We start from the raw sequence: 14,203 nt of genomic DNA on the forward strand, positions 1-14,203 counted from the left end.
TCGATGCTAATGATGAAATTTTGCTAGTAAAAATATCAACACAAAAATTAGGGTTCCCTTTATATCTCAAATCACAGTTGTTAATTTTGGTGAACAAAGTGACTTACTTCTGAAGATGCACAGGTTCTTCATCTCCCCCTTTTTTTTTCTTGTAGAGGAAAAAGCGACAATAACGGTTATAGCCATAAAAGATTCTATTACGGTTCCTGAAAGTAGATAACTACTTAGCCGCATTCTAGCCTCGTGCAACAGTGAAAAATATATCTTGCATTATATGACGCCTTTTCCACCATACATCATAATTTAATGTAAAGAGTAGTGATTAATTGAAGTTCATAGCTAACTGACACGTTGTTGTATGTACCCCATATAAAACTCATGTACCTGCGGTCAGCCATTTTAGGTTCGACAGGTGGTCCATCGCTGTTCTTCTTTGATTATCGTCATACGCCTACCTGGAATGCTCTTGTGAATTTCCAGGATAGGCCTAGATTGTCTGGAAGCGAGAAGAAGTGATCAGTGAGATTTTTATTTAACCTTTCCTCAGACATGTCCAGTTTGTGCCATTACCGATAATTGCACTGATACGTCGTATAGCATATATATTTGCTACTCATATTTTCTATTGCGGGTGCTAACACGAGGTCCATAATATTTGGGTGTCCGGCAACAAATGGCGATTTTTTCCATAATCTTTTGTTTTCTTCTTATCTTTATTGCGTGGAGAACGAAACTTTATTTCTAGTTTAGGCTCTAGAAACGTTTGTTTAGCGGTTATATAGCTACGTTCAGCTTTCCTCACTCGATTGCATTTACTCAAAAATTGAAAGCTGGAGTTCTTTTGGGAACTATGTTTTGAGGCGCTTGAATGCGAGGTTCTTTATCACCTACCATATTCTTTAAAGCTCGCGTCTTTCCCAGCCACTGGTGAATGAACAGTATGTAAAACAATGAAAGAAGTTTCAAAAGGTAACAGAAATGGAGAGACGAAATAAAAAAAAATTAATAAAGAGATGAGAAAAGGTCGTCTTAAAGTTACGGTGAATACATGTTGAAAAAAACGCCATTACTGTTTGAAGGATCTAACAGAGGGCGTGGGCAATGGGCCAAAATAAATTAGTAGAACTAATCTAACTCTGACATCTGAGACAGCCGTGTCTAAAAGTTGAAGATGGAATAAAAGTGTGTTTGTCGTTAAAAACCTTAAAGGTAGAATCAACTACAATCATTCTTGCAATATACAGGAAAATGTGCTATGAACCAATCAATTTTACCGGCCAGATTCAGAAGCTTTGGTACTGAATGAAGCTTACTTACCTAGAGCAAATGTTTTAGCACTTTCAAAGACTATATATATATGATTGCTATATATGAAGATGGGACAGTAACCAAATTCGGTTCGAAATCGACTGATTTAAATTTATACTGAAATGTCGCAAATTGCAAAAGACAATGCTCCCACCCCCTGAATATAGCCTATAGGATTGATTGATGTACACTAATTCTTATTGCAAAGAATAGAAATAGTCATTAAATTTGAAATCGACCAAAATTCGCTAAAGCGTTTGGCGCTATTTTTCAAATTTTACTCGTAAGCTTGATCTCTATAAAATGGTCGATAATTTTCTTCGTGACGCGCTGGGTCTTTTCCATATTCTTCACATGTTCTTATGTCGACGAAGCGATTGGGAATTGTAACAAATACTAGAGAGATTTTTTAGCCATCAGATATAGATACGACAGACCTAGAAGTTTTTGGTCGAACTGAAATAACAAACTTATGATTTGCTCATTATAAAGCGACCTTTAAAATAAATCTGTTGTAAACAGATTTATTTTAATTGTTGCTTATTGTTGGATCGAATCTTGAGAGCGGACTATTTTTCCTAAACGTAAGGTCACGTCAGAGTTTCAAATCCAAAACTGGGTTAGCATTGCGCCGACACATGGTAAAGTCTACAAAACCCAAAATAACGTGCGAATTGAGTACGTGGAGAACTTCGCATTGTGACGATATTGACCCAGGATGCAAACAACCGATTCATCGAGTCTCCAAGGCGAACTATTGAAGATACAGAATAATAAAAGGATGCAGTCTTCATAGAGATAGAAATTAGCAAGCTCACTGGTGAATATCCTCCTCCAGAAAAAGTAATTTAATTTAAAGTTCTCCTACGAAACTATCATACCTTACTTGATAGAGTTACAAGGAGAATCGGACTTCAGTGTTCATTGCGACTATGAGCCCTCACCATCGCAAGTTGCATACTGAAATTTTTCAAGTACGGGATTCGTATTGCGCTAACACCACCTATTTTAAAAGTATCTCAACGATTATGTAAGTGTCCTCACGCAATCAAAAAAAAAAACACTGGCGTCAGCTAAAATTTGGCAGTCGATGGTCGGCATATTGTCGCTAGCAAAACGAATCTGTGAAATCAGCATGCACGCATACGATGAGCATGCCATTGGAGAGCGGATCTGCAGCCCTAACGTGGTCCTTATTATTGCGGAAAAATGACGGCACACTTTTCACGTGCATTATGCCGCAGTGTGAAAGCCTTTGGTTTAAGGATTTTTATTTTAGCCAAATCTAATACGGGGCGAACTACTCACAGGGTGAGGTAGGATCGGTCTTTTAGTAGCTATAATTAAAGTAAACGTTATCATTAGCTTTTAGATAGAAAATGGTATGGGTTAGTATATGGGTGCATGTTTCGTAACATAGGATCTTTGATTATGAATGACTTGGTACATCAGTGATTTTACATCATCGTCGTTTTGAGATCGAAAGTGTTGTACTACAGAAGTAAATTTACACAAATTGTGTAGGATTTATGCGTCATTCCCGGGACTTTTAAGTAGCGATTCTACTATGTATATATATATATATATATATACGCCTGTGTGTGTGTACGCTAGGGGGGGGGGTCTAGGGGAATTTCATTCGAAGAGCTACCGTACACTTGGGTGATTCCACAGCAGATTGTAATCCACGAACTAATGCCCAACTTTGCTTTCCCTATTTCAGCTGCGCCGAGAGAGGTTTCTCTGATCCAAAGCAGTCGCTTCTATTCAAGCAAACATTAGCATATTCAAGAGTGAGCAAAGCAGTCGTCGCATTTGAGATGAATAGGGACGGCCAGGGATGGAAGGAATGGATTTTTTGTAGACATAATTGCGGACGGACTCATGCGCAGGCGGTAAAGAATGCATTAAATATCATCGCCGGCAGCGGCTACCACTCCAGCTACTATTACTTCACTTCGTTTAAATAATACAGCGTTTTATTGTGCAGAAGTAAGTTAGCAGAAGCAATTTTTATTATCCAGTTCTCAAGATAGGTCAATAACAAACCATTTCGTTTGGAAATGAGGCTTCATTGAGACAAAGTTGCACCTGAACTTGGATTATCACTTCGCCTAAACTGCATTATATTAAAATTCGGCAAATACCGTATGTAGGTCGTTTTAAACAATGGTTATTTTTCAAAGAAATGTAAAAGCTTGTGAAACATATAAGCGACCGACATGTGCTACGTGTGTGTATATATACCTAAATATTTCGGTCGCTGTTACTGAGGTGGAGACAAGAAGGTGACTCGCATACATCACGTTTGTGCCTATAGTAATGCGACGTTACTATGGCTGGCAGTAACGAGATGAGAGCGAGCCCTCGAAGCTGTGGAACTTGTCAATTCAAGGATGAACGAAACAGTCCGTTAAGCTGCTAGACTAAGGATCTTTGAGTATGAAAGGAATCGTTACCAAAAGTACAATTTCTTGACTGGATGGTTGAAATGCGTGCGCATGTGCATTAGCAAACGTAGTCCCTGTAGCTGAGAGTATGTTCAAGTTAGTTTAGCAGGTGTTGCAAAGTTAGGATGATGATTCAACAGTATTCGAGATAATCGCATGGTCTCGTTACAGCAACACCTGGACGATTGTCAACCGGGATTTATCTTATACCTAGAGAATTGGCAGGAACTAGTCAGAACTTGGATGAGTCTAGGCCGTATATTGGGGCACATACGTGGGTAGCGCGGCCAAGTGTTGCGGGTTTTGCCAATAGCCCGAGGCGTTTACGTCGCTATCGTCCCTTAACGACGAGACTTTGCTCGAATAAATAAGTGCGTCACCACTACGTGTTAATATGCGTATATATATTTATTTCCAACTTTAAACTGTGCTTTTTTTAATAGAGCGTGGTCGGGGTACTTTACCTGATTTTGACTGCTTAATTCGGAGTTCTTTATCTGTCTCCTAGTAGCTGTACGTTTACTTTAGGGCAATGTTCTACGGATCCAATTGCATTCACCTACTGATATGAACATCTGCGCCTATTGTTGAAAATCGATTTCGCGTCCGGAGTCAAAACTGAACGCAGGAATGGATTACCGCTATATGAGAGAAAAGATGCAAGTGAGCCTATTGCTATTATTGACACTCGCTCAGTTATACGCCGCTCCTTCGTACATATTTTTCTTATAATATTTTACCAAGCTGAACAAATATAATAGCTATACCTGTACAAATACTGAACCAATTCGCTTGGAGACGGGTCCACCTCCACTATAGCCTACAACTCGCTGCCCTTCCTATCCGTAGGGGCTCTTCTACGAACGTGTTCGTTGAGTTCAGAATGTCCTTTCGGCATCTTTCGAACCAGCGGCTCACAAAGTTACTTACGATAGAATTTTGGTCAAGTACAAGGTTTATACGATAAGCTGTCTCGGCCCCTGTAGCTACTACTAGCTGAAACGCATATTCGGCAGAGCGAATGGTTTCAAAAATCCATTGTGAATACTACCGTCGGCTTACGTGCGAACCTACTCGACACTGTTAGCGAACGAAGGACGACGCTATCTTCTCGCCTGGGCCCCCTCTGGCGGGCGGTGAAGCTAGACTGTTCCTTTGTCTACGACGATCGACCTAATCTATTCGCTGGACTTCCACACTCCAATCTTTTTTCTTGAAATGTTTGCACCATTCAGATACTGTCCCTTTTCTCCGCAGCGTCCTAACCTTTGAAGAATCTTACTACTGAAATATATAGATATATGGTTTAATTGATAGCTCTTTGTGGAGATGAGTTATTCAGTACCATTTAGTGACTGGCTTCTGTTGACATGTTCCTTCGAAATTTAGTAGACACTGAACGGACCCGCACGTCTTGCCCGCACCTGTATTATATTGATCGTCTTAACAAATCTGACCGATTTTTCGTGGTCTATTTCGTTGCAATCACCCTATTCGGCCAAACCCGTTATCCTTCTGTAGCCTGTTGTAATACGTTCGTCAAGAAATTCAACCAATTCAGGTTTATGTCCTTCCGGTATAGTTATATAACGTAATTAGCGAGTTTTTTTTTTAGTATCGGCTGATTGACCCTGTTTCTGCAACGCACGTAACTAAGGGGTCCAGTAGGCTTCCACCAGATTTTGAATAGATGCTGCGATGGATAAAGCCGAGTAATCTATAGATTTTGTTCCTGCGACGTTGCCAAGGCTTCTGCCAGAATGAATAATTAATTATTAATTGACCCTGCTCTTACGTCACCAAAGGTTAAGGATTGTTTATATTTTTTTAAAAACGAATTTTTAAGCACATTCTTTTTAATGAAGACTTATATAATATGGGTATATATTTGATATAATTTATATGCTTTGCTTAGCGTAACGGTTCTCAGGACATCATCAACATACAATGGTTTTTGTCTTTTTTTTTATAATGAGTAATTGAACATACTAAACGAAATAAGACCATAGTAGCCCATAATGATTTTCGGTTGATACACTGATTATGTTTCTAGGACGTCGGCAAGGCCTAGTTTTTAGTTGCTAATAACGATTATATATGCCTATAATTTTATTTTTTCGCATTTTTCCCTAAAAATTAATTAGGAAAAAAAATTTACGCTTGCATTTGTCGCTTTAACTGTCCGGTCGAAACTTGCCCAAAAAACACTCAAGACATATATTTACGCCATTGTTACGCAAGCAAACCAATAGAATTTTCACTCAAACATATCGATTTTAGGTGTAGTTATATGTATTGCATTAGCTTGTGAAGATTTATTGATTGGTGCCAACAAAAATCTTCCTTGCGCAGAACATTAGTTAGATAACTATTTTTCAAGCTGTATTTTCCATCTGAAAACAGAGATTTGGGTATAGGGTACATTGAATTTGATTCTGCTCGGAGAAATCTTTCGATCGGTATTAAGAACGATCCTTCTTACGTAGACCTCCATGTACACTTTTGCTACCATTTTGTCAGTAAGAGAAGATTTTTCGCTGAAACTCAGCAAATGATAGTCAATTTCGTACAACCTTCTCATAGACACATATAAGAGAATCCCGTAAGAAATCCCGAAATTTCTTCCGAGAAGAAAGCATTGATCTCGGCGGCTCCATCTTATGCACAGCTCTAAATTCAAATAGTATTTGAATAGACAGATATGGGAAATGAGCAGCTTACGAGCATATTGTACATGGGGCATCTCTATCGTTGTAAGCTTTCGGCCTCCTTTAACATGTGCATATACATTTAAATTCGATACCCTTAAAGGTGTGATTTAATTTTAAGAAGATGTCGGCTTATACCGTACGGCGTCGTTACTCAAAGCCACTATTGAGGAGAGAATGACTTTTCGAAACCTCGACAACCTATTAGGCTAGTTCGCCTAATAAGTAAGTGGTTCGACTAAGAAGGGGCGGCACCTAATTTTAACAAAAATACTACAGATAGAGGCATGACAACATATGTAAAGGGGCAATATTTAGGGAAAGTATTTTGTACTCCGAAATCTTGACGGAGATTGTGTAAATGGAGTAGGTGTCCAAATTAACTCGCCTCCTTGTACCAAATGTATTTAGAATCGCCAGAACACTCTAAAGCGAGGAAAAATATATTTTAAGTATTAAAAAAAAAAAAAAAAAATCCATATTTTGTGCATGTAAGTTATGCCAACAGCGACAATGACAAAAATGCATAATTCGCTGCCGATGCTTGCAAGCGGTGCACGCTTCCGTTTGGAACAATTCATATTTCGATAAACATAGTAAACGTCACCAATTTTCTAGCATTTTCGAATTTATTTCTCACAAGTTTATTTACGGAACGTTTAACGATGCAGTAAACAGCGAGCGTTCAGAGTTTCTCCGAAATTGAAGCTCTACTAGTTCTACCAATGTCGAGCTATTCAATTTTCGAGACCAAAATGAAGTTCCTGTTGCAGATTAGAAGCAGCACAACAGTTATTATACAACTACGGTTTTAGTAAACGAATAGAAGATATGTACAATTGTTTCACACTACTCTGCCAATAGTATTGCAGCATCATGTTTGACTAGTGATAGATATATATATATAGTGATAGAATTAGATAAAAAAAATTCGATCCTATACACATGCATAGGAGCTACGATGAAAGCCCCTTTCGCTGCAAAACTGCGCCTCTCATAAGAGACTTGGTGTTATATTCTGTCTTTTTTGCTGTGAGCAGAGAGACGGAGGGCTGACTCGAGGGATTAAAAATTGCGTTGCTCTGTATGTATGAACTGGCTTAAGGGTTTGCTTAGGAAAGACCATTCGGACTTTGTGCGCGCACAAGTGTCGACGACAGTCAAGATCATTTAATTCCACGTCGCCGTTTGAACATCCAGAGAGAACGGGGAGGTATCCAAGGATGCGACGGTGTCCCCTGCTCCCCGTGGTGCCTCTTACACAGATCTGTTCATATAGTTCCTCTGCGTTAGGTCACCAACGATGGGTAGCCACAATTACCAATTCACCGACACCTCATCCACTACTGCTCCTTCCTTGGCAATTGTCTGATCTCTTGATTCACTATTAAAACATCCAAAATGAAGGAGCCGTTCTTTTCAGCTACAGATCCACAGTGAGCACCCCAAGCTTCTTGCCAAGGAGATCGTATATTTTTCACTGGTGCCAGCGTGCTCCATTACCTCCTGCACTGTTTTTTGGCTTCGACTACGGAACGAGTGACCATTACGCGTCTTTGCGAGTAGGTAACAAAATCAACTTCATCAGGAGGTTACATACGAAACTAGGTTGGAACTAGGCCGCAGCCCAACCCACAGGCTCTAGCGGATTAAGAAGTTTTTAACCTTAGACGCCACGCATGTGGAATTTGCTCAAGCATAAAGAAGACCACAATACATTTAGTCAAACTTATATAATTGGTTTTAGAAATTATGCATTTTTAGAATGTTCTTCAAACAGTGAACGACGACATATAAAGACTTACTTCGATATACCGTCCTGCGGTATCAGTGTTCTTTTTAAGGTGCGTTAAGGGCATGTCTAACTATGCAAATTTTGAACAATTGAAATTTTCTCAAGATACGATTAAGTGTGGCAGCATACGGCACTTAGAAGTGCAATAAATATCATGGAATTGACAATTGCGTGACGAGGAGGGATCCTTATATAAGTTTTCGCGCTCTCTCAAAATAATTAGCTTCTTTTCCTCATTGAAAGTTTTAAATAAGTTTTAATTACCTGTGTTGCCTTCAGTGGAAATCAACGTGATCTGTCAAAACTTCTGTGATACTGTTTAAATTGTCAGTAACTGAAGCGGTTTAGACTAAGGCGTCAATATAATTTAACGATTCAATTACTACTGAAACTGAGATTCTTTATAGGAGATAAGAAGACCTCTTCCCATTCGTTTAGAGGACGCGATACGTAGTTAGTTTACCGTAAATGTCTCAGAGGGTTGTCCGGAGAAAAAATGAATACGTGGTCTAACGAAGCCCTATCTCCATCAAGCTACGTTGCCTCGATTATGTATGCTTACCAATTTATGATACTCATTAGCCTTGATATGCCGCTTCTGATGGACCTGATGATGAAGGTACTACTGCTACAAATTAGCTGCAATAGGCAATATCTGCTCTATATCTGTATGTACATGCTCATCTTCATGTACGTTCGAACTTTCGTGCATGTATTGATGTGTGATTCTTGTTAATTAGTTCCCATCAATGCACTAACCACACATACACGTACCAAGCTATGTGTATGGAAAGAAGTAAATGTCTGCACATATTCACCGGGCACCTCTTATGTGATGACGAGTGGTCGCCTTATTAGTATAGCACACACTCTTCTTCGTAGTGTGAGTCATTTGATGATCAGTGGGAGGGATGGATAAGTGGCTGATCTAACGACGTATGGCAGACAATTCATCTCGGGCACCGGCATCTTCGTATCTTACGGTTCCACCGTTGTCTTGTTGTCTGCCTGGTGGCAAAACCGGACGGCGCAGTGGAAATGCATTCGTCCTGAATATCCTGATCCGGTCTTTATTCTTCGCACATCGATGCAGCAGCTGTTTTCTAAGAAGATGACTCTCCAGAGTGCGCGATCACTATTACATTCTTGCCCACACAACCTTATGGCCGTTGCACTGCAGGCTATATAAAATAAGGCATCTATGCAAACACATTGGCTAAAAGACAAGTGGGACATCTACCTCGCCGAGTAAACAAACCGTTTATCTATGATAGCCTCATAATTGCGCGCACAAGGTAGCACAGAACATTGAGAAAACGAAAACTTTGTAGATGAAGGGTTGACGCTTAGCCGATATTCTTGAAATAAAGCATGCATAAATTGTACGTTTGTTCAATTGAGGCAGTGATTAATGCGACAAAAGGTGTATTGTGAAATAGTTTTTTTTTGCTAGTAACTTTCGATGGAGCGACCTTCCCTTAGTTCCTTTTTGAGCCAGACTATGCTCGTCTGTATTTGTCGCCAATTGTCTTATGAGTCCTATCAAGCAGAGGTTAAGGCCATTCTATTTGTTTCCCATTGGCTTGTTCATATCGTGTCGTGCTTACGGATACCTCAAATATTCCTAGTTATTCCTAGTCACTGGCGAACAAGCTGTGGATAATGCTGTAATTTTCACAAAAAAAAAAAAAAACAGGGACGTTTATTGCAACACTGCGTAAACGTGTACAAATGTGGATGTACGTTACCTGCCGAGTGTTTGCGGCTTCCAGTTTCGTTACCCAAACATACTTTAAAACGTCAAGTTACGCATTGCGCCTCTATTTGGAGAAAGAACGGAGGTTTCGGTGAAGTTTTTTTTACATGTGCTAGAAACGTCTGTCCTAACGGTTATGTTCGATATAACCCCATTGACCGCGATTACAGTTTTGATTCGGGTTTTAGGCTCATAGACTCATTTCAAATGTTCCCGTTGCAATTCAGCAAACACATTCTTGATAGTAACGAGTGAGCGGGTCTTCGCGCGAAGTGAGCGCGAAATTTCTGTAGCCTCGTTCAGTAACTTTCCATGCATAGTAATCCAACGGGTTTAAATCTCGGCTGATTGGCGGCCAGTGTGCTTATTTGAAAACAGGCTTATATTTTCAAATGCCCAACCTAGCATTAATTGGCTTGTATGAGCCACTATATTATCTTGTATTTCAAACAGCTAAATTATCCACGAAACACGGATTTATAGAATATGCAAATACACCTTTTTTTTTTTGGTGATACGCGAGTCCTTTATTCGACACCACAATCAGAACGTAGAGTTTAGCCGAAAATTTGCGCTGAGTTGTAGTGGGCACATTATTTAGGCCGTGAGCAAACCAGCGACCCATTTTTACGCTCACAGTCTGTTGTTAGAAAAAAATCACAGGCAAGGTCCTGCTTTATTCTTGAGTGAATTGACTGAGCAGCAAAACACATGAACCAAATGTTTAATATTTTTTTTCCTTAGAGAGACTTTTCTATCATATAACGTTTACCTGAGGTCTTTGTAAACGATCCACGCCATAGCACGCTCACTCGCATTGCGAAACAATAAAAGGATCGTTAGAAATACGGTTTTGACGACAACGATTAACTTTCGAGTCCGCATTTCTGTTATTTTGAACTGAAACCTACTTCTGTTTCTTCTATGGCCGCAAACTCATTCGCAACGTGGTATATCATCGACAAGGGTTCCTCCAGCGCGTAGAGATAATACATTAGCTGGTCCCTATTCAAAGATCGATAATGAAGCATTGAAACGGAGACGAGTTTGTTATCTCGTTATGGAAGGAATAGGCTCCCGTCGGATACTAGAAGTAGCGAATTAACGCATTACTGTCAACGACAAATAGAGATAGATATCTGTCCGAATTTAAATGCTATATATATATATATATATATATATTATATTTACTGTTATCAAGTAGGAAAATCACACTATTAATATTAACACTCATAAATGTTAGTTTTGTGCTGCTTTAATTTAGTTAACTATTATACATGCATTACCCTCTGTTGGAGCACAAACTCGCTGACCTAACTTCTGCATTGCCACTGGTAGCCGCATGATCTATAATAGATGTTGGTATAAGATAAACGACAGGTAGCGTATCTTCGGCAAGATAGAAAATGCAGTTTGTTGTAAGGCGACGTGTCGTCACATTGTTATGCATATGGAATCACGCGGTGCCCTAAGATAGGATACGACGTGTTCAGGAAGAACCACAAATGCTATCTACACATCATCATAGCAGTAATAGAGTGGTTCACATGAGAGTAACAAAATCTAACACATGTCAAAGAAGAAGCGGGGGAAAGGCTGGCTAGTTTTAATAGTAGAGCACAACAATAAATTTTACCTTCACCCCTTCCGCCGGCCATTGATCATTAGCCTGCGAGACAAAAAAGAAATACGCATAGGCACGATTAGATAGTAGCTTATGCAGCATGCCACAATACTAATATATAGTAGTAGGCGATGTTGCCTAGGACAGTTTGTTCCGTTGATGTCTCCAGTCCGTCGTTATTCATTTTAACTAGCTGTATCGGCACGCCCTAAGGAAAAGAGGAAACAAGGACAAATGCTGCCTGCTTCTCATACTATATAATAACAGTACTTCTAATACTGCCAATGAACAGGACGAACAAACTTAGCTCGACCAGCAGTTCATCGTTGCACGCCGCAGTACATAGCCACCCCCTCTATTTGCACTAGTCAGCCTGCTACTTCTAATTCTACTATACTTTTCATGGTCCTTTACATCGTATCTGCTGACGAGGACAGAATCACACTCAATCAAATGATCTACCTGTTCGGCGTTGGACGATGGAGCCCGACGGCGGAGCCAGTTGTTCCCGTGTGATGCCAGTGCGTGATAAATAGACCTCGGAGTTCCAGCTTCTTTGGGTGAGAACCAAGAGGTGACGATGGGGTAGGCGAGAAGAATAGTTATCTTATCAGTGGCGGCAATGAGTCGAGATAGTAGTTTCTACCTAACTGTGTATGCTTGTACCACTTTGGTAGGTGAGGGTCACGTGCGTATACCCGTTGCATTTTCTCGTAGGCGCACACGCACACGCACACGCACATATATATATATATATATATACAAGTACCTACAGACAGACAAAATCTACAGATGTAGTATCCGAATCAGCGAAGATGCAGACCTTTGTACAGAGTTTCGCCCTATGCGCGTCGATGTGTGTCTGTATCGATAGTTATGTATAGCCGCATGCATGCCTTTGCTGCTTCTATGGTAAGTGCAGGCCACAGACTCGCTCACTCAGTCACTTACTTACCCAACTAAAGTCCTACAGCAGCAGCAGCAGCAGGCCGTTGCCTCAATATTCTTCGTGATAGTCAAAATGTTGTTGTAACGAGAAGGCTGGACGACGCTGAAGATGGGCAAAGGAAGAGAATCGCGCGCCCGTCCTCGGTTCAACTCGCTACCGCCGCCGTCGATGAAATGGTGGGCTGGGCGTTACGAGGGAGATTACGACAGCGCAAATGGGACTGAATGGCGGAAAGGAGCTCACGTGTGCCACGAAGGACGAAGGAGTATCAAGAAACAAGAAACGAACCCCTCCTCTTTGAATTCTCGTGGCCGATGAGGGTGTTGACAAAAGGCATTCGTTGGCTACATGTCTGCCCTCTGACTGTGATCGTCTCCTTGGCTTCCCACTGATTTGTTTGTCCTTTACTTGGTAACGGCTGAAAATTGTGTATTCACGTTGTATCGGTTCAAATTGCATACATGCTACATGAGACATGTGTGATGTTATAGAATGACTGCAGCGGCACTCAAATTAGTCGGCAAAATAGGCGGAAGCTTACCTGATGGCATTCGATTATCGGGCTAAGTTTGTAAGTATATTCGGACACTGACGGTTTGGTCCCAAACCATCGGCTAACGATTAAGGCTTTCATACCGTTACTGCGTCCGAGCTAGCAGCTGTTTACAATTTATAAATTTGATAGTAAGGATACATCAAATATCGAACTTTTTCGCAGAATACAATGTATGCTAAGTAATAACATCGTCACCAAAAACAACATCTACACATTTTCGTTAATAACTAGCTACCTCATAGCAGTCCTGTTTATAATTTTGGCTTGTTTAAACTATTTAATTGCTAAGCGGCCCGTCTCCGCTTCTGTATGTTTAGGATGGGAGCCTTGTCGCTTACGTCAACTACGTGTCTCCTTGCTTCGAGCATTTGCTCGTCAATTATATAGTGGATTGGCTGAACAACAGCTGCGAAGGCTGAATGGTTTTCGTAGCTGTGACAAACAAAATGACGCTCGACTGGTGACAATTTCCCGAAGCAGCAGCAGCAGCAGCATCAGCTCATTCTCAGGAGGATTAGTCTTATCTCAGCGCAGTGATCTCTCGTGGCGCGCGAAATTCTAGTATGTTCAGTTTGGTCGGTGGCAGCAGCGACAAGGATCCAATGTGGTGCGAGTGCGTGGTACCGCCGCCATCAGACTATAGAAGGGAACAGCAGTTAGAGCTAAGACATTCATTCGATACGGCAGTGCGAGCCCTAACAAACGATCCGTACTATAAACGACAACGGCAACGCGATATATAGGGCTTCCGTAGTTACAGTAGCTGCACATTAGCAGAGCGAGCTCCGTCAAATTCATGAAGGCTATACGCAAAGTCGAGCCGTTGCGGCAGGGTGTGCTTTATGCGACGGTGCGTTGAGGGAGAAGTGACACGCAATAGCCTCCTCCTTACCGCCTTCATGAGAGCGAGGCGTCACACATGAAATAGGAGTGCGCGTGTAAAATTGATATTGTGTAGCAAAAGCGTGACTAAAAATATTATGGACCGTGAATTTGAATACTTGTTGTATACTGATTGGGCCGACAACAAGCAGACGTCAATAATTTACAAAATATA

The 14,203-nt window shown here is 40.7% G+C and overlaps 1 long non-coding RNA gene across 3 annotated transcripts; it reads right to left on the minus strand.

The window, feature by feature from the left end:
* Positions 1-88: 88 nt before the first annotated feature.
* On the minus strand, positions 89-13,504 carry LOC147755079 (uncharacterized). Of its 3 annotated transcripts, XR_015330500.1 has the most exons (5): positions 13,382-13,504; positions 12,597-13,008; positions 12,104-12,195; positions 385-496; positions 89-206 (listed from the first exon to the last, which is right to left on the minus strand). It is a non-coding gene; the product is annotated as an uncharacterized LOC147755079 (long non-coding RNA). The 3 variants fall into 3 exon arrangements; XR_015330498.1 differs by lacking the exons at positions 89-206; positions 385-496 and adding an exon at positions 10,533-11,686; XR_015330499.1 differs by lacking the exons at positions 89-206; positions 385-496 and adding an exon at positions 10,533-11,686 and having other exon boundaries at positions 13,132-13,504.
* Between the last annotated feature and the right edge of the window lie 699 nt (positions 13,505-14,203).

The sequence above is a fragment of the Varroa destructor genome, unplaced genomic scaffold, assembly GCF_002443255.2.
Source record: "Varroa destructor unplaced genomic scaffold, Vdes_3.0 BEIS01000006.1, whole genome shotgun sequence".
Lineage (NCBI taxonomy): Eukaryota > Metazoa > Arthropoda > Arachnida > Mesostigmata > Varroidae > Varroa > Varroa destructor.